This window comes from Camelus bactrianus, chromosome 10 (assembly GCF_048773025.1).
Source record: "Camelus bactrianus isolate YW-2024 breed Bactrian camel chromosome 10, ASM4877302v1, whole genome shotgun sequence".
Taxonomy (NCBI): Eukaryota; Metazoa; Chordata; class Mammalia; order Artiodactyla; family Camelidae; genus Camelus; species Camelus bactrianus.
Genome location: NC_133548.1, coordinates 75,371,342 through 75,397,604, shown reverse-complemented (window position 1 = coordinate 75,397,604; position 26,263 = coordinate 75,371,342). Strand labels below are relative to the sequence as shown.

General features: G+C 45.0%; 1 long non-coding RNA gene across 18 annotated transcripts in view; it reads left to right on the top strand.

Annotated features, from left to right (window-relative positions):
* Window positions 1-26,263, top strand: part of LOC141578925 (uncharacterized) — a 127,034-nt gene that overhangs the window by 16,662 nt on the left and 84,109 nt on the right. For 9 of the 18 annotated variants that reach the window (XR_012509828.1, XR_012509840.1, XR_012509827.1 and 6 more), the window contains 5 exons: window positions 681-1,460; window positions 5,541-6,114; window positions 7,498-8,664; window positions 24,297-24,356; window positions 24,548-25,361. This is a non-coding gene — a long non-coding RNA (uncharacterized LOC141578925). The remainder of the gene's footprint in view (window positions 1-680; window positions 1,461-5,540; window positions 6,115-7,497; window positions 8,665-24,296; window positions 24,357-24,547; window positions 25,362-26,263) is intronic. The other 9 variants (XR_012509826.1, XR_012509839.1, XR_012509833.1 and 6 more) reach the window with 9 other exon arrangements.

Here is a 26,263-nt window from a genome sequence, read left to right as displayed (position 1 = left end):
CGACACTTATCACACTTAGATTTGTGACTTAGCTTGTTAGCCCAGCTGGGCTTTTCCTTTACATGAGGATAGCTCTCCCACACCCAGGGAACTACTGTGAGCCCTAGATGGTTCCACTAGGGTGGAGTGTGGTTTACCCAGGAGGGATGGGGACTGTGCACCAACACTCAGGCAGTCTGCTCTGTCTGGGGCTCTGATCTTGTACCACCCCGCTCCCCGCCAGCCCAACACCTGGGAGAGTGGAACTAAGGCAGAGATCATGCCTGCCTGTTTCCCAGCGTGTAAAAGGGGAATAGGTACTCTTCCCAAGGTAGTTCTGAGCGACAACACCTGCGGGTGCTTGGTTCCCAGAGCAACACAAAACCCAGCTCCGCGTGGGGGCAACGGGTGTGATACCCATAGGGGTTTTGCAGAAGCATCGGATGGAGGGCTGGATCAGAGAGGTAAAACATGAGCTGCGGGCCTTGAAGGGTAACAGAATGGTACAGAGGCAGGACTGCCGCCTCCTTCGGGGTGCCCCCAGAGGTAAAGCTTTTTCTCTCCATCTCCGCTGCGACCCTCCCCTCTCCAGATCCATCCCTTTTCTCTGCTCTTCCGGTCCATCTGTCTCCCTCCACTTTTCCCCTCCTCTAATCCCCTCCCATCTTCTTCCTCCCTCGCTGCCCCACCTTCTCTCGCAGAACCCAGAGTGGATCGCTGGCCCTCCTGCGCATGGGCAGTCGGTGCCTGCTGGACCGCGGGTTGGAAGCTCCAGCTCCGAGCCGGGGATCAGCCCCAAAGGCTTCTCAGCTCTGTCGACCGGTAGGCCTTTAGCTCCTGCCCGGGGCCGGGGACTCTGGCTGTGGAAGTGCAAGGTGGGGGGCTCCCGGGAAAGGGGTCAGGCGGCTGCGGGAGGGCGGTCGGCATGTCACAGCCCCCCAGGGCGCCAGTCAGCCTGTGTTCAGCTGAATTGCTCTGGCCAGAACCCTCTGCCCGCGCAACCTAAACCGGCGCCCCGGCCACACCTGTCCATGGCCAGGTGTGCACCTGCAGCCTCTCACCGAGCCGGGCCCCCCTCAGTCCGTTGCTGGCGTCCCCTTCCCCTCTCCCGCCCGCGAGTCCTCTCCTCCCGGGCTGCCTCTCCTCGGCCGCCGGCCCGTCCCCGCCCCTGGGCGGGCTGTGTCCCTGGCGGGCGGGGTCTGCGGACCCGAACGGGGGCAGGCGGCTGGGGCTGGGTCTGGCCTCCGAGTGGGGCTGCAGCCCGCGTTTCCACCAACCACCCCCCCAGCTTTCCCTTCCCCGCGACCCCGGGGCTGCCCTGCTCTTCCTTTCTTGCTCCCTGAGGACAAGCTCAGCGGCGTGGGCGCTGCTCCCTGGGCTGAGAGCCCCCGGCTGTAAAGCCCAGCTTCTGGTGGAGTCGGGAAAGTGGATCCTCAGTGCTGAGCGAGGTTCTGTCTCCTCCCTCAGTGTTTCTGCCCCAGGTAAGTACCTTGAACACTTTCAGGTGTTATGATGGCGGTGCTTGTTGATGTCACGTGTTTTTATAGTGCCAGGGATTACAGTGTTGAAAGCAGGGCTTGGTTCAGTTAAAAATGAGCTGAAGGCATGAGGCTGTGACATGCTCCTCCCTTCCCACTCCCAGTGTGAAACGTGTAACCGTCGATTTTAAAAAGATAGTTACAGTCCCTAACTAGCCCAGCCCAGCTAGGGTGCGTTAACAGGAACAGCACCACCAGAGGCGTTGGAGACCCAGGGACATTGCAGTCCTAAAGAGATCCTGGCACAGTTTGGTTTGTTTTGGTTTTTTGTTTTACTTAAATCGTGGGGCAGACTAGTAGTATAGAGGGAAAAATAATTGTCAAGAAATATTTTTTCATATAACAGCTTTATTGTGATATTGTTCACACACCATGAAGTCCATCCATTTAAATGGTACAATTCAGCAACTTTTAGCATATTCACAGTGGTGCAACAATTATTACTCCAGAACGTTTTCATCACATCAGAAAGACCAGTGAAAATGAGTGACACACCCACCCCTCCTCAGTGGTGTTTCTAAAGAAGTTTCATGCCTATTCCTGACCATAAAATAACTTGTTACATTCCATGAAATATCTGGTAGGAATTCTAATCAGAATTGCAATGAATCTGTGTATCAAAACAGGAAGAATTAATGTCTTTATGGCATAAATTTCTTCTACCCATGAATATATCTCGGACTGTATCTTTTCATCTCTCTAGAGCCTGGCCCATGGGAAGTCCTCACTAATTGTTGGGCTTGTGAATGATGAGATTCTATACATCGTTAGTTGCTACTGTAGCCTTTCACAGAAGAGAAAAGTAACCTCAGTGAAGCCAAGTGACTCTCTAATGGTCAGAAAGAGTGACAGCCAGTTCTGGAGAGATCCAGTGGACTTGGTGCTTGCAACAAGGATTCTCCAGCACCTACAGCTAAGGGGATTACAGTATTCTTTTTTTTTTTTCTTAATGGCGTTGCTTTTATTTTTAATTATTTTTTTAATTTATTTTTTACTGAAGTGTAGTCAATTTACAATGTTAGTTTCAGGTGTACAGCAGAGATTCAGTTATAAACATATGCATATGTATATAAATATGTATTATATTGTTTTTAGTACAACTCATTACAAGAAATTGAATATAGTTCCCTGTGCTATATAGTAGGCCCTTGTCATTTATTTTATATTTATTAACGTGTATCTGTTAATCTCCCCTTTCCTGCCTGCTAAGCACAGTTTGCTTTCTATGTCCATGAGTCCATTTGTAGCAGCACCATTTTTCCTAGTAATATATGCTCTTTGGCTGCTTTCAGTTTCAGTAATTCCATGTTATCTGTGAGCGCTTTTCTTCTGGTGGGCTTTATGTGGTTTGCACACGTGGTAATAGAGATTTGTATTTCGGAGAACTCCAGGCCTCGTGTAGTCCCTGGTACAGAGTGCCCACTGAGTTGATGCTTGAACTGGGAAAAAAAAACAGTAAATGTAGGAATTTCCATTATGGTTGAGACTTCCAGGTTTCTGTAACCTGTTTACCCCACCTTATTATTGGCTGCCCCCATACTGGGTAATTTGGTGGAATTTCATGGTATGGTGGTGTAGAGACAGGGCCTTGTATGCTTCTTCTCTTTCCGTTTTCTAACACTCATTCTCCTGGGCCTCCCAGATCCTCCCACAGTAGTGAACAGGGCTGGCTTGGTGTTGTGCTGAGGCTATATTTGTTAATAAGGCCCTTTCCTCATCTCTTCTGACCCTCCGTTTCTTTCTCTGCAAAATGAGGGCTTAGACTAGATAAGTGCTTTTCAGTTTCTTTTAAAGCCATGTTTCCTTTGAGAAACAGAAAATGCAAATCTCTCCTCCCATCCCAACACTTTAGATTTTGTTACTTCCTGCAAGGAGTCACATAGCTCTTTGTGGAAAATTGATGTGATTGTGATTCCAGGTGGCACAGAAAATACTCTGCAGAGATTTATTGCAGGGAGAGGGCAGAAAAGGGGCAGTATGTCACACTTTCTAGTGTGAGCACTGGAGCAGGGGCTTGGATTTAAATATGGTGTCTGTCGTGGCCTCTCTTTAATCTTGCACAATGTGACAAACCTCTCTACCTCAGTTTCTTGATGTGTCAAGTTGGGGTGATAATATTTTAAGGCCTTTGTGAAACAATATACACATAATCTATTTGTGTCTCAGTAGAAACAAGACCTGCAAGGGATTCAGGGATTTAAAAAAAAAAAAATCTTGCCCATAGCACTATGTCGCTGTGTATTTTAAATTTCCTGGAGGGTGATGGTTGAGTCTAAAGTCCATCGTGGGACAGGTGGCCACAGTTCTCTTTGCCCCAGATTGCCCCCTTCTCCCCAGTCCTCTTCCTCAGTCCAGGATGAAGTTCCCTAGTAGATTTACACAGAGGACTTGTGGAAATGGCTTTTCATTTTATTGTTTCAACAAGAAGGGCTGCCATCATGATCTCTGTGGTCAGGTTTTGAAGGGCTGCCATCTTGATGTGTAGTCAGGTGAAGGCTATGCAATTGGGAGTTTCTATGTAATAAAAAGAAAAAAAATTACAAATAGAAAATTAGAACAAAGGTGGTGACAGGGACTCTTGGAAGTGAGCACCATTAACTTTGTTAGCTTCAGGTGCAGTGGCCTCTTGCCACGAGGACCCATCCTCTTGCTCTGAATTTGGAGGGACCTGTGGGTTCAGTGGGAATGATAACTGAGTGTATCTCATGTGCTGGGCATTGTCCTATTTTTTCTGTGTGTTCCTTTTTTGAGACAGTGAGCACATTTAACCTCAATAGCTTCTTTAAAAAAGTAGAAATTTTATTTTGAGATATAATGTAGATTCCCATGTAGTTGTAAGGGATAATATGGAGAGGGCCTATGGACCCTTTTCCCAGTTTTCCTTAATGGTTCCATCTTGCAAAGTTGGGGTACGATTCATTAGTGACTCACTAACAATTTGAGGTTTGTGATATTGCCATCATTTCTATTCACGATTAAACTGGGGCTTAGAGAAGCACACACGCCTGCCCAGGTCACCCACATGGTTAGTGTAGAGACGGGTGGAACGTGGGCTTGGGATTTCCAAGCAGTACCAATATGATGGTCTGTGGCAGGGAGCAGCATTCATTTTGCTTGTTTATTCATTCATTCAACAAACATTTATTGAGTAACCTCTGTGTGTCAGATGCTTTCATAGGGTTATCTGATTCTTCAGCAGTACTGAGAATCAGGTAATATTTACTTTTTTTAAATCTGAGAAAATTAGCTCTGAGAGGTTATTACACCCCCGAAGGAAATATAGCTCATAAAGGAGGGATAGTTAATTTGTAGTCACCCATTTTTATGCAGGTGGTACCCTAGGCATTTTACATTTGCAAACTTCCGTAATCCAGATATATTCTTGTAAGGCAAGGATTTTTTTTTTTAATTGAATTATAGTCAAGTTTACAATGTTGTGTCAATTGCAAGGTGTTTTTTGAATTTTGAATTAAAAAGTATTTTTTGAGGAGGGTAATTAGGTTTATTTATTTGTTTCATTTATTAAAATGAGGTACTGGGACCTCGTACATGATAAGCATGTGCTCTACCACTGAACTGTACCTTCCTCCCCAAGGCAAGTTTTCTTATCCATTATTCTGCAGCTTAGGGGTTCAATTAAATTGGAATTGAAATCCAGATCTTTTGTCCCTACTGTTGTCCTTTTCTTTATATTCTGCTGAAGGGGGTTGCGGTAAGCAGTTCCTTTTTTCATTTCTTTATTCCGCATTTTTGAGCAGTGACTTTGCATCAGGGCCTTGCTAGGTGCTTTGAAACAGAAAACAAGAAATGACCCTTCTCTGCAGGGGCAGGAAGCCTAGATCAAAAGCTGGGTAAAGTGATCCGAGCTACGGTAGCCATGTGCAGGCTCTGAAGGACAAACTGTACCCCTGGATTTGCTTGGGCTTCCCCTGCCTTCTGGCTGGTACACACCAGGTCACTGCAACCCAGAGGCGCCCACAGCACACAGCACATTTACCTCGATCTCCTCTCCCCTCTCGGCAGAGCCTGCAACATGAGCATCCCTGACTACGTGCAGTGTGCTGAGGACTATGAGACTCTTCCCGTGGTGGTCAAACCAGTGGGGATCATCTCAGAGGAGAATATCTTTTGCATCTATATGCGAATCCCCTTGGTGAGCCAGATCAGCCCGTGCAGCTCCCAGGGCGCACTCTGTACGCACTACAGGCAACACTATGCGCCCAAGAATAGATGGAGCGTCTTCCAGACCCACCGCATGGTTGTGGGCCTTGTCACCATTACCGACTGCCTCTCGGCCAAGGCCTTCGAGAAGCTCCACGTGCAGAGGAGCTGTATGGCACCACGCTTAATGACTCTCAGCTCTTTGTCTTTGTGCTGCATAGGGAGGTAAGCCAAGCAGCTGCGCACCGACGTGGCCTTCAATCTACGAGGACTGCAGGGTGGTGGAGAAGAGGATCGAGGACTTCACTGAGTCACTCTTCATCTTGCTCAAGTCCAAGTGGCTGGATGGGGCCACTGACAAGTCTGGGGACAAGGTCCCACTCCTCTTCATGCCGTTTGAGAAGGAGGACTTCATGGGACTGGACACAGACAGCAGGTAAGTTTACCTGGTGGCCAGTCCACCCTGGCTGTGTGCCGGGTTTCTTCTCTCCATCCAGAAAGGGATCAGCATGGAATAGGACTGTCTTGTATCCAAGGAGGGAGGGAGGTGCAGCCCGCCGGTTTACAGACATTTAAAAGTGAATCCACCTTTGTTTCAGAGAGATCCTTTTAGTGATAGTGTTAGAGCACTTACTCCTGCTTTTCAGCCAGGACCCTGGTGGGACCCCTGGAGTTGCTGTTCAATAGAGTAGCCACAGCCACTGATGCTAGGAGCACTGGGGAGGAGGCTGGTCTGAGCTGAGATGTGCTGTAGTTAAAATGCACATGAGATGCTGAGGCTTGTCTACTAAAAGCATATATACTATCTTGTTACTTCCTCTATTGATTACATGTCAAAATGATAGTATTTTACATACAGTAGATTATGTAAGATATGTTCTTAAAATCAGTTTCTAGTACTTGTTTTTTGTTTGTTGGTTTGTTTCTTTGTTTACCGTTTTAAATGTGGCAACTGGGAAACTTTCTTTACATGGTTCTCATTTCATTTATGTTGGGCAGCGTTTCCTGGGACAGTCTCATCCCTTTGGTTATAGATGAAATGCTGAATCCCGAGAGGCAGAACGAGGCGCTGGTTGAGCTGACTTGGAGCCAGTGTCTCCTGCCTCCCAGGCTCAGCACCTGTTCGGCTCAGGCCCTCTCTTCCTGCCCGACAGGCAGCATGCCATGTTAGGACATCAGAAACACCGCAAGGGACCTCCGAATGAACTCCTTAGGCAGGGAAAGGCTTATCACGGCGTATGGGAAAGAGCAGAGAAATGTTCATCCTCACTTTTTCCCTGTGATTAAGTCAACGGCCCCACTTTGCCTCGGAATTACAGACGAGCTCTTCTGGGCTGCCTAACCCCCAACTTCTGCTCTGTTTCCCCGTGTATCTATTGTGCTGTCCCTCGGGCAGAAGAGGGTGAGATGCCTTTGCCGGGAGGTGGTCCCCCTTTGCTGGGGAGAGTGAGGGAATCTGTGTACCCCCGGCCTAAGGCCTCGGCCCTTGAGTCTGGAGAGGGCTCATGGCGGTCCCACAGGTGATGGTTGGACGACCTGGCACGTGCTGCCGTGCCCGCTGTGGAGGCGGTGCTCTGTGATTCTTGAACTTAACTAAGATCAGATTCTACTTTCTGGTTGTTGGTAAGTTGGAGGAGAAGATGCCAGAGAATTGATAAAAAGAATATCCAGATCAGCCTTGTGAGTGATAGGCAAGAGGACCCGAGTCCCACCTGCGTGAGGTGCCTAGCGGGCTCTGGATGAATTTCCTGTTCCTCCGGGACATGCTTAAGGAAGGGGCAAGGCATGTCGTGGCCATGATCTGTTCTTGTCCTCACAGGGCCCTGTGATCTACATGCCCGTGCTCCCCATCTGCTCCTTGGAGATGAGGTGTCAGGTTTAGGAGCCTGGGAACTGCTGAGCGCACAGCTGCCAGCACCTTGCTACACCGAGGCTGGCTCCTTTCACCTCACATGTCACCTCCTGCTGATCCCCCAGGCGTCAGTCAAGGTAGGTGCATCGGTGCAATGTAAGCAGGGACCATGTTCTCCCCCTGGACAGACTGGTGGGTGAGCAGTGGAAGCCTGGAGCCCTGCCCCAGCCCCCAGGCCAATGCCTCCTCTTCTCTCAGGAGGCACTGGTGACATTTTTGCTCAGCAACTGCTTGGCTCTGGGTCTGCGGACCCACCAGAAAATTCCTGCTTGTTTTTGCATTTTGAAGTCTGCCCTTGGGATTTGGAGGAGTAACTGTATATGTGCTTAGCCCATAGTGGTTGACACAGTCACCATTGTTTACCCAGAACCTCGTGTACCAGGCATGGCTCCCGACATCAAAATATAGCAGCGCATTAAACCTCCCTCCTGGTGCGTCTGTCTGTTTTGGTACCGTAAGGTCTCAGCCAGCATTTTAACGTCAGAGAGATAACGCGGCCTGTGAGCTAGGGTCAAGCACGTTCTCCTCCAGTAACTTTTACTCCATTGTTGCTTTTACTATTCCGCAGACATTAATTTTTTAAACAATGCTTTGGTGCAGGAACAGAGCCTAATTCTCTCCTGCTACTCTTGGTGGAAGTGCGTAAAACTGTCCAGCCTGAAATGTGACCACAATTTGTAGCTTAAGACCTGCCTAGACCCATGTATGTGCAGTTTTGGTTAGGGGCGCTGACCACGTTGGGGTCCCCCGGCAGCGCCGCTCCCCTCAGGCCCCTGCTCTCCCTGGAGCAGGAGGTGAGGGTGGGTCTCACCATCCCCGTGTCCCTGGCCTCACACACTCACGTAAATTCTTGTACGTGCTGTCAAAGTCATTTTTGTTCTTGTGTGTTTCTAATTTTCTCTTGTTCCTCTTTTCCTTTTTCTTTATTCCTTTTTCTCTTGTACTGCCCTGTGAGCATGTTGTTGCGTCTGAAAATGTGGGCTGTGCACACCCTGCATTGGAAATTGCTAGATCGCCCTCCGTGCTGTCTCCATCGCTTTAAAAAGCAAAAACTTAACAGCTGCCTTAATCCAGGTATTATCCTTGTCATCTTTTTATTTTCTAATTTTTTTTAGCACATCACCCACTGGTGTTTGTTACCTCTTAAAATCCTTGCTTTAAGGAACCAGTTTGGTCCTCCTTATATTTGGTGACAAATGCGCCCTTATTAAATTTGTTTGATTGTTTTGAAGAAGTGAGATGCGAATTCATTTAGGCGGCTGCTGAGGGATGTTTTTCATGGAGTATTTAAAATTGTAAAGTCAAATTCTGCAGCATCTTGCTACATTCCTTCTTTTACACAAACGTGCTTGGCACTCGGTTCCTGGCTGTCGCTGTGTGACGCGCGTGACGGCGCTGCCTGGCCGGCGGTCACTGGTGAGGAAGTGGCAGGCTCGGGGGTGAGCAGCTGTTGGAGGAAGCAGTCACCGTTTTGTTATTTAATTTTTTTTTTTTTTTTGCATTTTACTTCCCGTGCCATTTACTTTACTTTGCCTTCACAAAGAGGCAGAAGTTGGTCTAAAATCCATGCCACTCTTTTGTTCCCTTTACGAGGCTGGTTTATCTGAGTATCAGGACAACATGTCCTTCTCCTAAGTAGCTGGCTCACCTGGATCTGGTGGACATAGGGACTGCTAAAGGGGACCGTAGCTTCCACCCTGCTCCAGCCAGTGGGCATGCAGAGCCGGGTCTGTGGTTTGCTTCAGCAGCCGTGCAGGCCTCCCTGCACCGGCCTTTACTTTTAACCCATGTTGGCAGTAAATAGCTGACTCCGTGTCTGTTGCAGCTGACGTCCACCTCTGTCGGCCTTGTCGTTAGTTTGCGGTAGTGAGTCTCCAACACCCCAGTCAATTGTGAAGGAATATGCTTTGGCCGACCTAGGACCTTGGATTCTCACCCCCACCATGGTTCATCTCACCCGGTGAATGTTTTTGGCCACCACCATCATGCTGACCATGAGGCCTTGTTTCTCCTTTCATGCACTGGTCCAAATGTGGACACTTCATTTTTCACTGAATTTGTCTCGCTTCAGACAGGAGAGAATATCTGAAGGAGTCCATCACATTGTGGGTGGGGAACAGATCAGAAGTAAATGTTGCAAGTAGAAGGATTCTAGTCTGTCCGGGTTGGCAAATGCAGGCTGGGATCTGTGATGGCCGGGCTATGCCCTGGACACAGGCCTTTCCCGTGGCTCCCGAGAGCCCAGGAGTCGGAGTGAGAACAGCCTGGCCTGGGTTCCTCCATCCTCGTCTGCTTACTGACAACTGTGTCTGCTAATTAGGAGCTCCCCCAAACCTCGGGCCCTTCAAATCTCAGACCACGGGAGAACCTTGAGTCCCTTCTCCTGGGCCTCCTTTGTGAGAATACAGTGCCTTCTGAGGTGACCAGTGGCAGGAGATGCCTCCCCCTCCAGGGAGAACCCTTTGGAGGACTGTGACTCAGTGCACCATGCTGTGAACTTGTGGAGTTCCGGCCGTGGTCCCTGCAGAACCAGACTTGAGATGGGCTTAGTGACGGATATAACAGGACTGATTCCAGGGCAGGGCTTGGGGGAGGGAACAGTGGAAATTGAATGTGACTTCAAACACATAGGTGTGTGTTGGGGCTGTTACTAAAATGGGGTGTCTGGGAGGTACCTGCCAGGAATCGAATTCCAGAGTAAATGGCGGACATGAGGCATTTTTAAGATGCCATTTGTCATCCAAGTTAGGACTTCAAAGAGGCACACGGGTCTATGGCCCTGGGGCTCAGGTGAAGGAGCCGGACTAGAGATACACGTTGCGAGTCGTCATCCTTAGCTGGTGTTCACAGCCGCGCATGTGAATTAGATCATCTTGAGAGCTGCAGGCTGAGGCTGAGGCGGGGCAGGGCTGTGCCTGGGTTGGAGGAAAGCCCAGACCATGCAGCTTTGGTGTGTCAGTCTGCGGCATTTGCGATTTTCAGACTAATGCCATTTATCCTTAAGGGGCCGGGGGTTGGGCAGGGCCAGCCTGGAAGAAATCTGAAAGGAGGGTCGTGGCCACGTGTGTGTCTTGGGAAGTTGCAGAGTCTGCAGGGTCCGGGAAGGTAGACTTCTAAGAAGCTCAAGTTGGAGTGGGGAGAAAGTAGTCACACTCACCTGTGAGGGAGGGAGGGCGTCCTTGGGAGTCGCCACCCTACTGGACTCGCTTTCCAATGAACAGAAGGCAATCAGACAGAGGATCTGAGGTGAGAAGAGATGGGCACTGGGAGGGGAGTCAACCTGGAGAATGGTGCGTGCAAAGTTCTGGAATAGTCTCCCTGAAAAATTGAGTTAAAAATACCCAGACTCTTAAGAACATTGATAGTGACTGGGTAGGAGGCAGTTGTTTTTCTGGCCTCCTAAGGGTAATGCATGTATTCAGGGATACACAGAAGATTCGGGCAGTCTTTTCCAGGGGTTTGATCCTTACCAGGGTGAACAGTGCAAGTTTAAAGGGGAAGAAGGGCAGCGGAGGGAAGCTAGTCAGGCCCCGTGTCAGGTACCAGTCGGCAGCTCTACTTGCGTGTTGCATTCTCATCCATGCCTCCCAGGTTGGCGGTGGCAGCCCCCTTTTGCGGATTGGGAAGCCTTCTCAGAGGGCTTAAGGGATTGGTCCGTTTAGCGGCTAGTAAATGCTGTAGCAGGATTCAAGCAGGGCCTTGTCAGACTTCAAGGGCATGTTCTCTCTACTAATTCCGGTACCTCCCTGTTGTACCTGGATTGGTGAATTGGGTCAGTTTTTGAGCCTTTCATAAAAAATACGATTTAAGTGCCTCAGGACTGTTTCACAAAGCTCAGTGTTCTTTGATGGTTCAGAAGCACCGCAGTGCTTTTCGCCCCACAGAGGTAAGGTCTTACTCCTTTGACGCTGACGTGGTTGCAAATGACGTACAGGTGCAAAACCAGACTTAGCAGCATCTGAAGGGAAACTCTCCAGTTCTCCCTTGATCGACTTTCTTCCACGGGATGTAACTGCTGCAGCGTAGGCCTGAGCTTTCCATATGGAGTGAGGGTTTGATATCCAAAGTTAGCATAAAACGGTCAGATGAAGAAAATCGACTTTGACAATTTATTTTTGGGTTACATTAGTGAAGATATTCTATCAGTTAATGACCCATATGTCGAATGAAATTGAGTACAGAACATTGCAATTCTTACTTTCTATTTAGAGTTCTCTTACAGAGTAAGGTTGCCTGCTTTGGAACATCAGCTCCACCACCACGGCAACTTTCAGTGTGTTGGTGTGATTGCCTTTATGCAGTGAATGTAATCTGGGCTTCCTCAGCCCCAAACACTCCAGTGCAGAATCACGGGCTGTAGCCATCTCTTAGTCACGCAAATACTTCTAAAATTATATGATGCCAGAAAAGAAAGAAGAGGGAGAGAGAGATTGCCTTTATCAAAGTTCCTTTCTATTCTAACTGCAAACTGTTGTTGAACAGCTCTGGTTTCCTTTGGATACGAATATATACATTTCTTTGCATGTAATCTGGGTTTTGGACTAGAAAACCAAGCTCTTGCTGTCCACAAGCCACAAAAATAGTAGCCAAATTGCACAGGTGTGAAATAGTTTATACTTTTTTCTGAGAAAGAATCCTTGAATTTGGGACTTGGGCTGTGATTTTTGCTTTTTGCTTCCCCCACCCCTCTTGTAATCTCTCACTCCTTCCCACGTGGCCCCCAAGAGTTCGTGGTTTCAAAGGAGTGGGCAAACACCCAGTTGGTCACCATGTACTGTTGCTATAGATGGAGCCCTGCCAAGACCTAAAGGACATTATCAGAGAGGACTTCCTGGAAGAAATGTGCTCTAAATTCAATAGTGAGGACAGAGTAAGTGTCAGCCAGGAGAAGGAGTCAAGAGTGTGGCTCAGGTGGCAGGTGCAGCCCGGGCAGAGGCCTGGAGGCTTGTGGGGTGGGGACCTGGGGAGAGTGCCCTGTGTGGTCCAGGGTGGAGTGTTCCCCTGCTTGGGAGGACCCTGGAGAGAGCCAGGGGTGAAGGGCTTTGGAAGACGTTGGGTTTATTTGAACAGACACTGGAGGCAGTGAAGGGTGTCAGCAGGAAGTGACCCTCAGGAAAGGTACTTCTGGTTTTGCTTCTGATATTCTACAGACAGAAGGGTCGGGACGGGCGAGAGCAGGTCTGTCTGTCCCTTTGAGATCCACCCCGTCATTCATTTATTCATAACACGCGCACTTCTGTGTGTCTAGGGGAGAGTGGGTGGACCCACATTAGTAAGCAAAATGTATTTGCTTCTTGTGAGCTTAGCAGTGTCAGAAGTTGACTTAGCCTAGAATGTTCTAGGAATAGAGGAACAAGTTGCGGAGGTTGGAGGGAGGGATGTCTTCCTTGGGAAACAATCAAAATGAGCCTGGAGGCAAGTGGGAAGTTGGAGCAGGACAGGGGGTCTTTGAGGTCACTGGGGACCTGGGAACTGGGGTGAGGCTGGGTGAGCAGTGTCGGGGGCGGAGCTAGAATTCCACCAGGGAGCCTCTGAAGGGATTGAAGTGGGGTGATGTAGTCATCTTTGTGATTTGGGAAGGCTGCCGTTGCTCTGTTTGTGTGTGTGTGTAGCGGGGAAGAAGGGGAGGGTGCCACCAACTGGGGGGCCACTAGATGACCATTCACAGGCTGGGAGAGGGGCATCATATCTGCTTGGGGACGGCAGGGGCAGTGTGGATGCCGGATTTCCTTATGGGGAGGGCTTGTTATCGGGGTCGCCCGAGAGGCGACTTTTGGCTGGAAGAAAAGAGATGGAGGCTGCCAGGTGGACTTTCCTCTTCTCTCCTTCCCTGCCTTGTGTGATGATCTTAGCTCAGCCAACTTTTGGAACAGAAGAGCTAAGTTCCAGGGTAGCCCAGGACTTTGTTGAGCTGGTTCGAGTGAGATCTGATAGGATTTAGATTTCTGTTCAGATCTGCATGTTCACTTAGCTAGAAACCTCCCGTCATTTCGATTTCCATGGGGTATTTATTCTTGATAAAGATTGCTTTCTTGGTGAGAGGAAATTTAATACAGCTGTTGTCTTTCTCAAAAAAAAATCATATCTTTAAAGAAATTTAATATTCCAAAGAATAGCAAAATTTAAAAATGATAAAGTAAGGCTTTGGTGTAGTTTCTTTGGTTTCTGAGCTAATGTGGAGTTAGAGCCTTTGCATTACTTAATAGCACATCCTTGTCAGTATTTAAAGAGCTGTTAGTGAGCACCCCAGGCCCCACCTCTCAAGACATCATTAAAGTTTGCTCTGAAATAGTGAGGTCATAAAGGTCTTGTTTGCAGAATTCAAACAGTTTGTTTATATTATGCAGCATAGATCCATTTATAAAATAATAATAGGTTCAAAATTAAGAAAGTGGAAGATAATTGATTTTATTAAAGCTGAAACATAAACTTTCTTGTGCTAATGTTGCAACTGGAAATATTGAAAAAAAAAATCCTACTGTAATATCATCTACGTGGTATTCATATATGACTTCCACATTTGAAAAGTAACAGCGCAGTGGTTTTAGAAGTCAGGAGCATTCCACATTAGATACTGGCAGTGATGGTTGCTGGTTTTCAATGGAAGAGCCTAAATTTGCCTTCTTAGCATTTTTTTTCTTTTGTAGTGAGAGGGCTGTGTAGTGCTTTGCCAGCATAAGTTTGGGGCAATTTGAGGGCAGATGTCGTGTACCAGCAGTGAGATATTTCCAATGCGTTTAATTTTCCGGACATCACCAGGGCACATGTGGGGTTTGTGCATGCAGGCTGGGATGCTGCAGGACTCCCTAATCCATCACGGTTATGTCCTGGATCTGCTCCGGTTAGTGAATAATTTTCTGTGCCTTGGAGGCAAAGTGGTCTGATGCAGATGATCACATATGTAGTTAAAGTGCTATTACTTGAAATAAGAGAAACCTAGAAACATGGCTCTAACAATACAGGATGAGGGAGGAGATTTGGCTGAGCTGCGTGCAGTGGGGAGACTTCTCAGTTGACTCCCACGCCGTGATTCCTGCCAATATCCGCCCCAGCCCTGCACGGTTGTCCTGCCGAAGCAAGCATGCACTTTGCTCAGAAACGCACTGAATTTCCTTGCGCCTCTGTTTGTTGGCTTTTTTTTTGAAAGCACATCTTGCCCTTTGCTTAAATGCCATCCCTGCAAGTCGCCTCTTACACTCATCCTTCTGGACCTCGTCCATACATAGCTGCTGAATGGATGAACAGAATGTAGAATCACAATTTAGTGAAATATTATTCAGACGTAAGAGTGAATAAAAAAGAAAAAGAGGAAAATGAAAAAGGCCACCTCTTCTGGGAAGTCCACTCTGACTGCTCAACCCGCCCTTTTCCCTTTGAAACACAATCACTTATGCTCCACTCAACTCTTTTTGATAGTACTTAAAACCCTCTAATAAACTTTAATGTTTTCAAAAAAAAAAAGAGATGCTGATACCACTTCAACATGGACGAGCCTTGACAAGAGCATGTTAAGTGAAAGGAAGCAGACACACACGGCCACATATTGACTTCAGTGATCTGAAATGCCCAGAATAGGCACATGCAGAGGCGGAGACCAGGTGATGGTTGCAAAGGGCTAGGTGGAGGGGGGTTAGGGAGTGACTGCTAGTGACAGGGGTGTTCTTCTGGGGTGATGAAGTGTTCTGGAAATAGATGGTGATGAGGGCTGCACAACAGTGAGTGTGCAGAAGACTGCTGAGCTCTGTCTCTGGGAGTGCCTGTGGTTGGGTGCGGCTTTATTTTCTTCTCACCCTGCACTCTGAAGAGACATCTTGTGCAGTGGCCTTTCTACTAGTGTGAGTGGTGAGAATCAGAGACATTGCAGAGACTTGTTTCTTTTTCCCCCCCTGCTGAGTGTAGGCAAAATAATTTTAAGCCTGAGAAAGTGCTCCATCTGCAGAAATGTATTTCAGTTTTGCATGGTGTAAAAATCTTGAGACATTTTTAATTGTTGAGGACAGTCTGTGGGGGGAAATAGCCCGAGAAGCCTTGGGGAGACCTGGAAAATCCGCGCTTCCCTCCCTGATACGGGTGGACTATTCACCCCAGTTCAGGCAGTGAAGGGCCCAGGCCCGTGAGCGGAGTTGACAATCGTGAGTATTTACGTGTATCCGCTGCTTCATCTTGGATATTAATTTCAAGCTGAGTCATTTTGTGGCGGCAGCCTCATCCTACATCAGGAATTTATATTATCTGCTCTTTGAGGTGAAGACCTGACAGAGTTTATTATTTAACAGGCTCCCTTGAATTGATATCTCAGATTCCTATGTTAAAAGCAAAACAGCAGAAATACAGACGTCCATTAATGCCAATAAGACCTGGAGCAGGTTTAGTCTTTGTGCCTCAGTGGCCTTATCTTCGGGTGGGGATGATGATAACAGTGTTTCCCTCAGAGGGGCTGGTGAGGGGAGAGTGAGGAGCACAAAGGGAGGACTTACACGAGATGCTCATTAATGACTGAATTTAGTGCTCTCAGCCTGGTGAGGCCTCAGGGGCAGAGATGTCAGAACAGAGCATTCCTAGACAGAGCTAGATCCGTGTTGGCAGCTGTTATGATCAGTATCACAACTGTGGGTTATCAGGTAGTTTTAAGACTTGGTAATATGAATTCATGAATAATGTTAGAAGACTGGACATCTCAGATCCAGTTTACATAGTTCTCAAGATTTCCTCTGAGAAATGGATGGTTTTTTCCCCATCTTAAATCTGAGATGAGTCTCTAAAAAATTTCCGTATCCCTCCATCTTTTTGCTTTAATTCTCCATTTCTTAAAAAAAAAAGTTTTTAAATTGAGTTAGTGGGGACTGAACTGAGGGCCTCATACATGCTAAGCACATACTCTCCCAAATGAGGTATAATCTCCCCCCTGATTTTTTTTAAAATTTACTTTCTTAGTATTCAGAGGTTAGAGGCCTCTAATTCTTTTTCTGGAGACTTGTCCATGAACCTGTAAATCTATTATTAATGGACAAAACTTGGTTTATTAAAAAAATGAATAGAATATTCTGCAATCCATCCAAAAGGAAATGTTCATTGGCTTAAAATGTTTCTCCTTTAAGGTGATTTCTCCTTTTTGGTCTAGCTCAATTTATTAACAGACATCCTCATCATCATAATGACCAAACTCGCTCTGAATGGACACCTGCCTAAGGCTAAAATACTTTACTCATGTTTTACTTCATAGCAGGTGTTTGACGGTAGGTATCTGTGTCTCCTTTTTTGCAGCTGAGGGATTGAGAAATGGAGCAGCTTGTCCCAAATCACACGCAGCTGTCGGTGGCTAGCTCGGTGCTGGAACCCAGGCTGCACAGGATTCATTCTTAATTGCTTCTCTAATCAGCCTCCCGTTGAGTGGTTACCCGAACGCCTGTGACTCCATAAATGGCCGATTTTAGTGATCTCAGCCTGATGAGGCCTTCAAAGGGGAGACACCAGTGAGAATGTGAGACAGAGTGGCATAAATTAAAATTGTACATTTTCACAGATGTTTAATTCTCAGGTAGTGGCATAAAAAGTTAATTTTTATGTATTTTAATGCTCTGTAAGCACTAAAAACAAAACATTAAAAATAATTCTAATGCAAATGAGAAGGGGGCTTTGAAAATCCAACCCCTGCTGATGATGTTACTTGTTTTTCTCTAGTGGCCCTTATTGACAGAAATACTTACAAAGACTGAATTGGTTTTATGTAGTCTTAATATGGAAGAAAAGATTGTCAGTGAATATTTTAAGAAAATCTTTATTCTTTTCTTTCCTGATGATGTAGATATAAGTTGTTTTCATGGCTTAAGTACATTTCCTCATTTGTGAAATTTGAGTAATATCGTTTAACTTGTCTGACTGTGAGAGTTAGTAGCCTTGTATACAAAGAACCCAAGAGGTGCTTAGTAAAAATGTGCTGTCAAAATGACAGATATTTTAGAAGGATCAACTCTGAATACTAAAGAGTGTGGCTTATTACTGATGCATATTTAATATGTATATATATGATATATATGAATATGGCTTAAAGTAACAAGGATTCATTTATTTTTTTAGTGCACTATGAAGTTTTAATGAAATCTGTATCATTCTAGTGAGACAGGGACTATTTAAATTGCCTTAAGCAGACGACCTTGAAGGTTATTTACACAGAATGTGTATTGTTAGAACTCAGATGTCATGTTGCCGTGTAACCATCCACTCAGACATTTAAATTCGTTGGATTCTGACATCCACATTGATCATTTTCAGGGAATAAGCTTCTCCCTTTTGTGATTTAAGAAAATTTTTATCTTTTTTCCTGCACTCTTAACAGGTTTAAAATATCAAAACATTGATTTGACATGTAACTTTTTTAATAGAGACAATAAAGCTCATGCTGTTTTATTATGTAAATAAATGTTTTTGTATTTCAACAAACGTATGATTTCCTGGATTTTGAGAAGTATGTTGCAAGATACTTAGATAACCTACTTTCGGAAAAATACAGACGCGACTTTTATGAATATAGGCCTAGTACAGATCTGTTCATTTTTGCTACAGTGCAAGACATGAGGCCTAGGAGAGATTTGTTGCCGATTGCAAGGAGGACAGATCCCATGTCTCAGTCTCCCCTCCTGTAAAATGAAGTGGCACTACTGGATTCTTTCCTCTTCTAAGATGAGTTTCCATGAGCCTGTGTCTTTTGTTTATATTCAGGAGTATTAGCAATATCAGATTAAATACTGAGTTACCCTCGCTTCCCCCGAAGCAAAGTGCAGTATGTGCTACAGAAGCTTTTAGTTATCTGATTCTCGTTTCTGATCCTTCAGGCAATTTTTGTGTTGCATGCTTCCTGGCAACCTGGAAGGTCTTTTTAGCCATAGGTGGCGCTTGTTGCACCTTCTTACCGTCTTAATTTTCCTGTTTGTTAAAGAAGGCTTAAACAACGTTATTTTGTTTTGATTTCTTTGCTTGATGCTTCAGAATAGCACAATGTCCATTATGTCTGTCTACGTGGAAAAATTGTTCTGCTTATATTTTAGTTTTATTCTGTCATCTCGCTGTGAACATCTCAGACTTGCTGTGTGAACAGTGGCAAAATCGGGCTTTTCTTCCAGTGTTAGAAACCAGTGAGCCGGGAACTTATAAAACAGCTAGTAACGGCCTCTGGAGAACCTTATAGCTGAAAAGTGTACTGAGTTCCCTGAGTATTGACCCCGCTGCTGTGTGTTAATTGGTGGTAGGACATTTGGTACATATAGGAAGGGGTGTAGTTTTTTGACTTGGGTTTGCGTGCACGCGCTGCCACTGAGCCATGTGAGCCTGAGTCAGTTCGTTCTGAGTTTTTCCCTCGTCTGTGAGATTGGGACGTTGGTATCTGCTTTGTAGAATTGTGAGAATTAGAAATTATGTAAAGGGTTTACCACAGTGGGTATGTCAAGAGGGCTCATAATCTTTAGCTGCTGTTTGGTGTGAAGCCATCATTTTATAGTCTTTGGCAATTACTAAGAAACAGGAAAACAAGAAAAGCTGGTTTATGATGAAAGATATTTGAGGAGGTTCCATAGTTCCTATACCCATAATTAAGCATCAGCAGAGTCAGAAGTGGTACACAGTCACCCTGAACCAACATTAAGCCACAGAATTTTTTGTTACTTCATATATGTTGGGGCCTAAGGGGATCCAAAACTTATATGCATGTTGTCTCCAGCAGCCAACTGAGAGATGACACAAAAAAGTAGGCAGGCGATAAATGTCTTCTTTGTTACTGATAAAGCCACGTTCTCCATGAACTTCAGGGCTGTGGGAAAATGTGTGTCATGATACTGTGTCCCAGAATTAGAGACTCACCCTGTCCCAGGTAGCTCTGGGACACAGCGAGCCTTCCCTTGAGAGGACCTGCCGCTTCATGCACAGGGCTGTCCTGACATGGAGCTGAGCATCCCAGATGTTTCCCAATGGTGACCAACACTGGAGGGAAAGGTATGGTTTCACATTCCCTGCTTGTCTCCCCGGACTCACACCTCACCCTGTTAGTGTGACGAGGGCTAGCTGTGATCCAGCGGCCAGGGGTATGAAGGGAGAAGCACTCTCCATGGCCCAGAGGAGTGGGGAGGAGGCATCCCCTACCTAGTTTAAACAGGTGGTGGAATGGAATGAGAGTGTGCTCCCCAAGAGTTTATTAAAGGAGAAATAAGGATTTTCTTTGGGACTTATACTAGCCAGGAAACACATAATATTATTAGAAGGGAGACTTGTAAATCACTTTTATATTAAGTTGACATTTGTTGAACACCAAAAATGTGCTACATTCTTTTCTGAGAGTTTTACAGAAATGAATCCTTCAATCTTCTCAACAAGCGAGTAAGGAAGGTTTGATTGTTATCCCAGTTTTACAGTGTGGAAATTTCAGCACGGAGAAGGTAAGTAAGTTGGCCAAGGTCACAGAGCTAGTAAGTGGCAGAGCTGGTATTTAAACCCTGGCTGTCTGGTTTTGAGGCTCCCAGAGATGGGCTTTGGGTGTTTAGAGGTATCTGCATCCCTGAATCTTTGTACCACTTTGCATCAGTTAGCCCAGAAAGGACAGGGAAAGGAGAGTTACACAGGTGCTCACTGTCATGTCTCGGCCACTGTACACGAAGTGTGCACTGTGATTAGCGTTAATTATTTTCTAGGCAGTAGATCTGTTCTTATAACAGAAATTTAGTCCATTGAGTTAATCTACAAACCCTTCCTGCTCTGCTTCTGTCCATGGTTGCCATGTGACTCCCTGCCCGTGATTGGGCTGTGGAGAAGAAAATATACTCATGGTTGAACTCTGATATTTCAGTCTGGTTTATAGTTTCACTTCTTCTGTTACATTAATAAGTTTCTGGTTTTCTTGCTTCAGTGTGTCATGAGTTTGGTTAATTTGAATCCAGTCCATGGAAGCCCAGGGATGCTAACGGTATAATTTCTGAGCACACTGTCGCACTTCTACCCGTGCAGACCTGTCTGGAGGATGTCCGCCTTCCTCACTGATTTCTCCAAACAGCAGGGTCCTCTCCCACCCCCGGATGTGAGGCTGGGAGCTCTATGAGTTGGCCAGTCGGTGGGCAAGTCCACCAATCAGAAAATGAAGTACCCGGAAGTGGGCTTAATAGAAGAAAAGGGCTTCCAGGTAGTCCGATGAGCTGTTCGAGTCCATTTGGTAAGAAGCTGTCCACTGTGGTTGAGCTGCTGCTTTGCTGTTGAAAAGTCTGGATTAGATGAAGGGATTTTAAAAAGGAGAAAGGAGTGATTTCATGTGGTACATCCACACCGGTGAGAAGTGATGGTTGACCGCCTGTGTGAGGCATAGACAGAGTCTTACAAACTTCATAAAACAGCTTTAAATTCTCTGCCATCTGACTTCACTTCATATGGGGTCCAGTTCGTCACTGGTCGTGCTGAGAGGGCAAATAATTGATGATGGCGGAAAGGACACGGAGGCATCAAAAAGTCTCAGTCATGTTCCCTGTTTAAAGGATGTGGCACAATGTAGTATATTTGAGCTGGTTTTTCACTGAACAATTTTTAGTGTTTTCTGGGACTCCCCAGTGCCCCAAGGCTCCATGCAGCTGGGTGTCCCCTCAGAGCAGCTCTGTCAGCGCTTGCCCTGGGCTGACGTGGTGTCACGGGGAGCAGGACGGTCAGCGTCCACGGCTCCTCCGAGATACGTCTCCTCATCCGCACTGCCGGGTTGCTCATCCGTGTCTACTTAGTAGGTTTGCTGAGAATCACACGTGATGGTTGTCAGGTGTGATTTGTGATTGTCTCTGTGATTGGCATATAGTCAGTGTTTGATAGTAACCCTTGTTTTCTTAGTATAATTGTAGCAGCTAGATTGCAGTGGTTTTTAGTCTGTATTTTTTATAACTTTATTCTTATTTTTAAATATGCACTTATTTTTATTTATTTTTTTGGAGGTACTGGGGACTGAAGCCAGGACATTGTGCATGCTAAGTAGGTGCTCTACAACTGAGTAATGCACACCCTCCTTGTCTGCACTTGAAAATAAATATTGCAATACACAAAATAGATCTTAAACACCATCATGGGACCTAGTCTCTTTATAGACAATTGAACACGTTTGCTATTTCAATAAGAATAAATGTTGTTGAGACATACAATTCTGAATCTGTTAATGTGCTTAAAAACGATGATAGGTAGTGATAAACACGAGTCTTTGATCCAGTACTTCTTAGGGTCTGTTTTGCCATCAATGGAAATTACATTCTACAGAGAAGGCTAATTGGGTCTCTTTGATATTTGGATGGTTTAGCAGATGATCAAGGCTTTCAAAAGCTGACAGAATTGTATTTTAAACTAACTACAAAGTTATCTTCTAGAAGTTGGAATTCCTAAGCTTTTGAAGTGTCCAATAATCCAGGGGGTATGTGTCTGTGTCTGTGTGAACGTTTGTGTGTGTGATTTCAGGAAGGTAGAAATAAGTTCCATATAGACTTCTGATACCTTTTTCCTCCAGTTCAAGGTGTAGGCATATATTTACACAAATAAATTGATATTCTTTTGTCATTTGGCATATTGGGAATAAGAGGTTGTCATACTTGTTTCAGAAGGGTTGGGGAGCATGAGCTTAGAAAACGGGAGGAGAAAGAGGCCGGGAGGCACTTCACACTCTGTGAAGGATTTGAGGAACAGTAGCTTTTCTTTTTTCTTCTAAAGCAAACTGGCGCTGAATTGTAACATACTATTACTCAGAATTGCTTTTCTGATCAGATACAAGTGCCTCAGATTTTTGAAGGCAACTTGAATGATGAAATGTGTTTTAGCAGTTATCTTTAAAAGTTGTTTTATTTTTCAAGTAAAAGGCTATAACCTGTTCTTTCTTCCAGCGGTACAAGACATGCTCATTAATCTATGTACATGATCTGTGTGCTTAGTTTTTTTTTTTTTTTTTTGAAATGCTTGTTTCATTGTGGTTTGAATGAATGTTTAAAATTTCTGGATTTTGATGTTTAGAACATGCTGATTTATGAGAACCGTTAAAAACCTGATTGTTTTTGGTCCTTGTTTGTTGGGGCACCTTATTGATTTCTGTTGTCTGTTAAAGAGGGAAATGCTTCCTCTAGCCTGCAGATCATTAAGTGAATGGTTTGCAGTGTGCCTTTAAAATTCTTTGAATGCATTGAGCATGTTTGTCCAGTGAATTTTGAATTGACTCATTGTAATGACTTTGCTTTTGTTCTGTGGCTTTTGCTCCTCTCCACAAGAATTTGAATTCTCTGTGGCATTTTGTATACGTGTTATTAACAGGGGAAGAAATTTTGCATTTTTTACAGAGCTGGGTTTTCCTATCCCCTCTGAATGCCATCTATACTTGATACAATAAAAATCTGTTATTGCAGTGCATAATTATTTCATAAAATATTTTTTGGCATAATCAGAAACAATGACAAAGAATGATAAAAAAATACAAAAACCTTCCTTCCTTTGAAGAATAGAAATGAGGTGGTCAGGCTCACGCCTGCTTTGTGCCTGACACACTTACTCTCATTTCATTGTGTATCATGATTCGGAGATGGAGTTGCTGCAGGTTTGTAGATTTTTGTTTTAACATTTGTGTTGAATTCTTTCTCCAGGCTGATGTTTCCTGTTGTGTTTGTGGAAAGAGTAGAAGGGAAACAAATAATTTGTTTTGTTTTCAGGAGTCCTGAGTTGATGAGAAAAGTGTTGAGGGTGGGCTGAGGAAAAGAGTGACACTCCCACTCCTCCCGGCTGAAATTGATAAACAAATAAATCAATTAAGTGTATCGATATTTGACCAATAGTAGTTAGCGGGCCCAAAATGGATAGATATGCCCAATGGAAATTACTGAGTTCACCTGTAGAATTATGTGCTTTACCAAGTAGAAGCAGCTTAGAGCAATCAGAAAAATCAGTAATATGATGAGATATAAAAGGGATATCATATCTTTTATTTCTGAAACTTTTCTACGGTAAGTTGTGTAGAGCTAAAATTAATTTTCAAGCACCAGTATTTAAGAGTGTGGGTGGTTCTGTAGGATCGTTATTCACGGATGTGCCTAGACCCTGCTAGAGTGGCTGAAGATGGCAGGAAAAGACCCAGAGGCAGGATTTGTCATCCTAGGGTGTCCTTCATAATGGTTCCATGTGAAAGCCCATGATTGGTTTAACAAACTGTAGCACACCCCAGCCGGCTGTGAACTTTGATAAGAAAAAAATATGCTTAGAAACTGCTTTACAAGCAAGTGCCTGTGCATCCTCACACCAGTCTCCTTGCCTTAAAAAGCAGAGACAATGCTTTGCTTGCATAGTTGAGGTTTTAGATAGCACTCTGCTGGTTGCAAAGCAAGGACCGTGGCCCTCAGCAATAAACGCTGGGCTTGTGTGCTGTTTGATAGTCTATTATCCCCAAAACAAGGACCTGACTGGTCTGGTGGTCTGCTTTGTAATTCACATATATAAAAATGTATCTTGTTCCCCTCACCCCATGACTTCCCTAAAGATACATTAATCCTTTGTACTCATTGAGGATTTTACAATCTCTGCCTCATCCCTTCTTTCCCGAAGTTACTCCTTACTATCTCACAACTGTTGATGAATTTTTCCTTTGATTATACACAATAAATATGGGAGCATTTGAGAGGCTCGTGGAGTTGGCTCCCTACTACCTCTCGATTTCTTGACTTTTTACACAGAGTCTTGAATAATCATTCCGTGTTGTTAAGACTTCTGCCAGCCAGATGCCACAGTTCCAGGTGAGAAGTATGCAGGCTTTATCTCTCCTACCAGAGGGAGAGAGAGGAGAGAATTGAGATATGCTCCCCCGTGGTCCCTTCTTGCCCCAGAGCCACTGCAGTTCACCTGAAGCCTTCTGGCCTCTGCTCAGAGGGCCTCTGTCCCAGGACTGACTGCAGCCTTTTCTTCCCTTGACAACATTTCCTTTCAGAAGTTGGTCTCTTCTCTGCAATTCCACCCTGGCAGATGTGATGGTGGTCAGCGTGCTGGTTGGCAGTCATTTGGGGACTCCCAGGAGCCATGCTGATTCTCAAGAGTCCCTCAATCGGGGTTACAGAACAGTCGAGAAACGAAGGAAGCCCATTCACGTGAGGTCAACAGAGCATTACATCACTTTTATTTTATTTTTGAATTTTCAGTGGAGAAATTAATTGTAGCAAACTGTTCCAGATTTTCGGCCGCCTGCTTTCCTCATCACCACTTCCTTGCTGGCTCTGGTGCTTGTTTTACAGACCAGGTTTCTTCTCTGGTCATTTCTAGCAGCTGGGCTTGCCAAATCCTTGATCTGCATTTGAAGCAGAATGCTTCTTCATGATGTGAAACTAATTTTCCTATTTCTGAATATTTCGTGTACACTCAGCAACTGTTTCAAGTGAAATGCTCTTGTCCAATTTCGGTTAACTCACATTTGCTGATCTCCTGCTTTCATGCTGAAGGCAGTTTCTTCTTCCTGTAATAAAATTTAGCAATTTGCATTTACTATGGGAAGGTACTGGCCCGAGGTGCTTTTATTCTTAACAGTTTTAATACAATTCACCCATTAAAATGTACAGCGGTTTTTACTCTATGCCCAGAATTGTGCATCCCAGTCAATCTTAGAACATTTTCTTCCCCCCAACAGGAAGCCCCGTATGCATAAGCAGATATTTCCATCTTCCCCATCCTCCCCCAGCCCCAATGAGCCACTCTTCTCTCTCTGTGGATTTGCCTGTACTGGACATTTCATTTAAATCGAGTCACTTCATGTAAGTGGAACCGTCTATTGTGACTGACTTCTTTCACACTGAGTAACGTTTTCAATGTTTGTCCACGTTGTGGCCTGGGTCAGTACTCTATGCTTTGCTATTGCTGAATAATATTCCACTGTATGGCTGGGCCCCACTGTTTACCCATTCATCAGGTGATAGGCATTTGGGTTGTTTCTGCTTTTTGGCTGTGATGAGTAGTGTCTCCGAGAAAATTCCTTTAGGAGTTTTTATGTGGACATTTGTTTTCAGTTCTCTTACGTGTGTGCCCAGACAGCAGAATTGCTGGGTCATTCAGAAACCAAATTTTCAACTCCCTGAGGACCTGCCAGGCTGTTTACCAAAGTGGCCACGCTGTGTTACGTCCTCACCAGCAACTGCTGCCTGCTCCGCTTCCTCTGTGTCCTCATTAGTGTTTGTTATTTTTTTTTATTATTATAACCTATTGTTGTGGGTGTGAAGCGGTTTCTTCTAGTGGTTTTGACTTGATTTCCCTTAGAGCTAATGATATTGAACATCGTTTCATTGTGCTTATTGGCCATTTGTATATTTTCCTTAAAAAATACCTTTTCAGATCCTTTATTCACCTTTTAATTTAGTTGCCTTTTTATTGTTGAGTTGTAGGGTTTTCTTTTTTTTTTTTCATTTGGAGATACAAATTCCTAATCAGATAAATGATTTGAAAAAATTTTCTCCTGTGTATTGGTTTTTCACTCTCTGGATGGTGCCCTTTGAAGCAAAGTTTTAAATTTTGATGAACTCCAATTTATCTCTGTTTTCTTTGTTCCTTGTGCTTTTGGGGTATTATATAAAATCTGAGGTATTTTATTTAAAATTTTATATATAAAATAACTTAATTCGTAGGACCGTTGTAGGAGATGGGTGCGGTTTTTGTCCCCAGT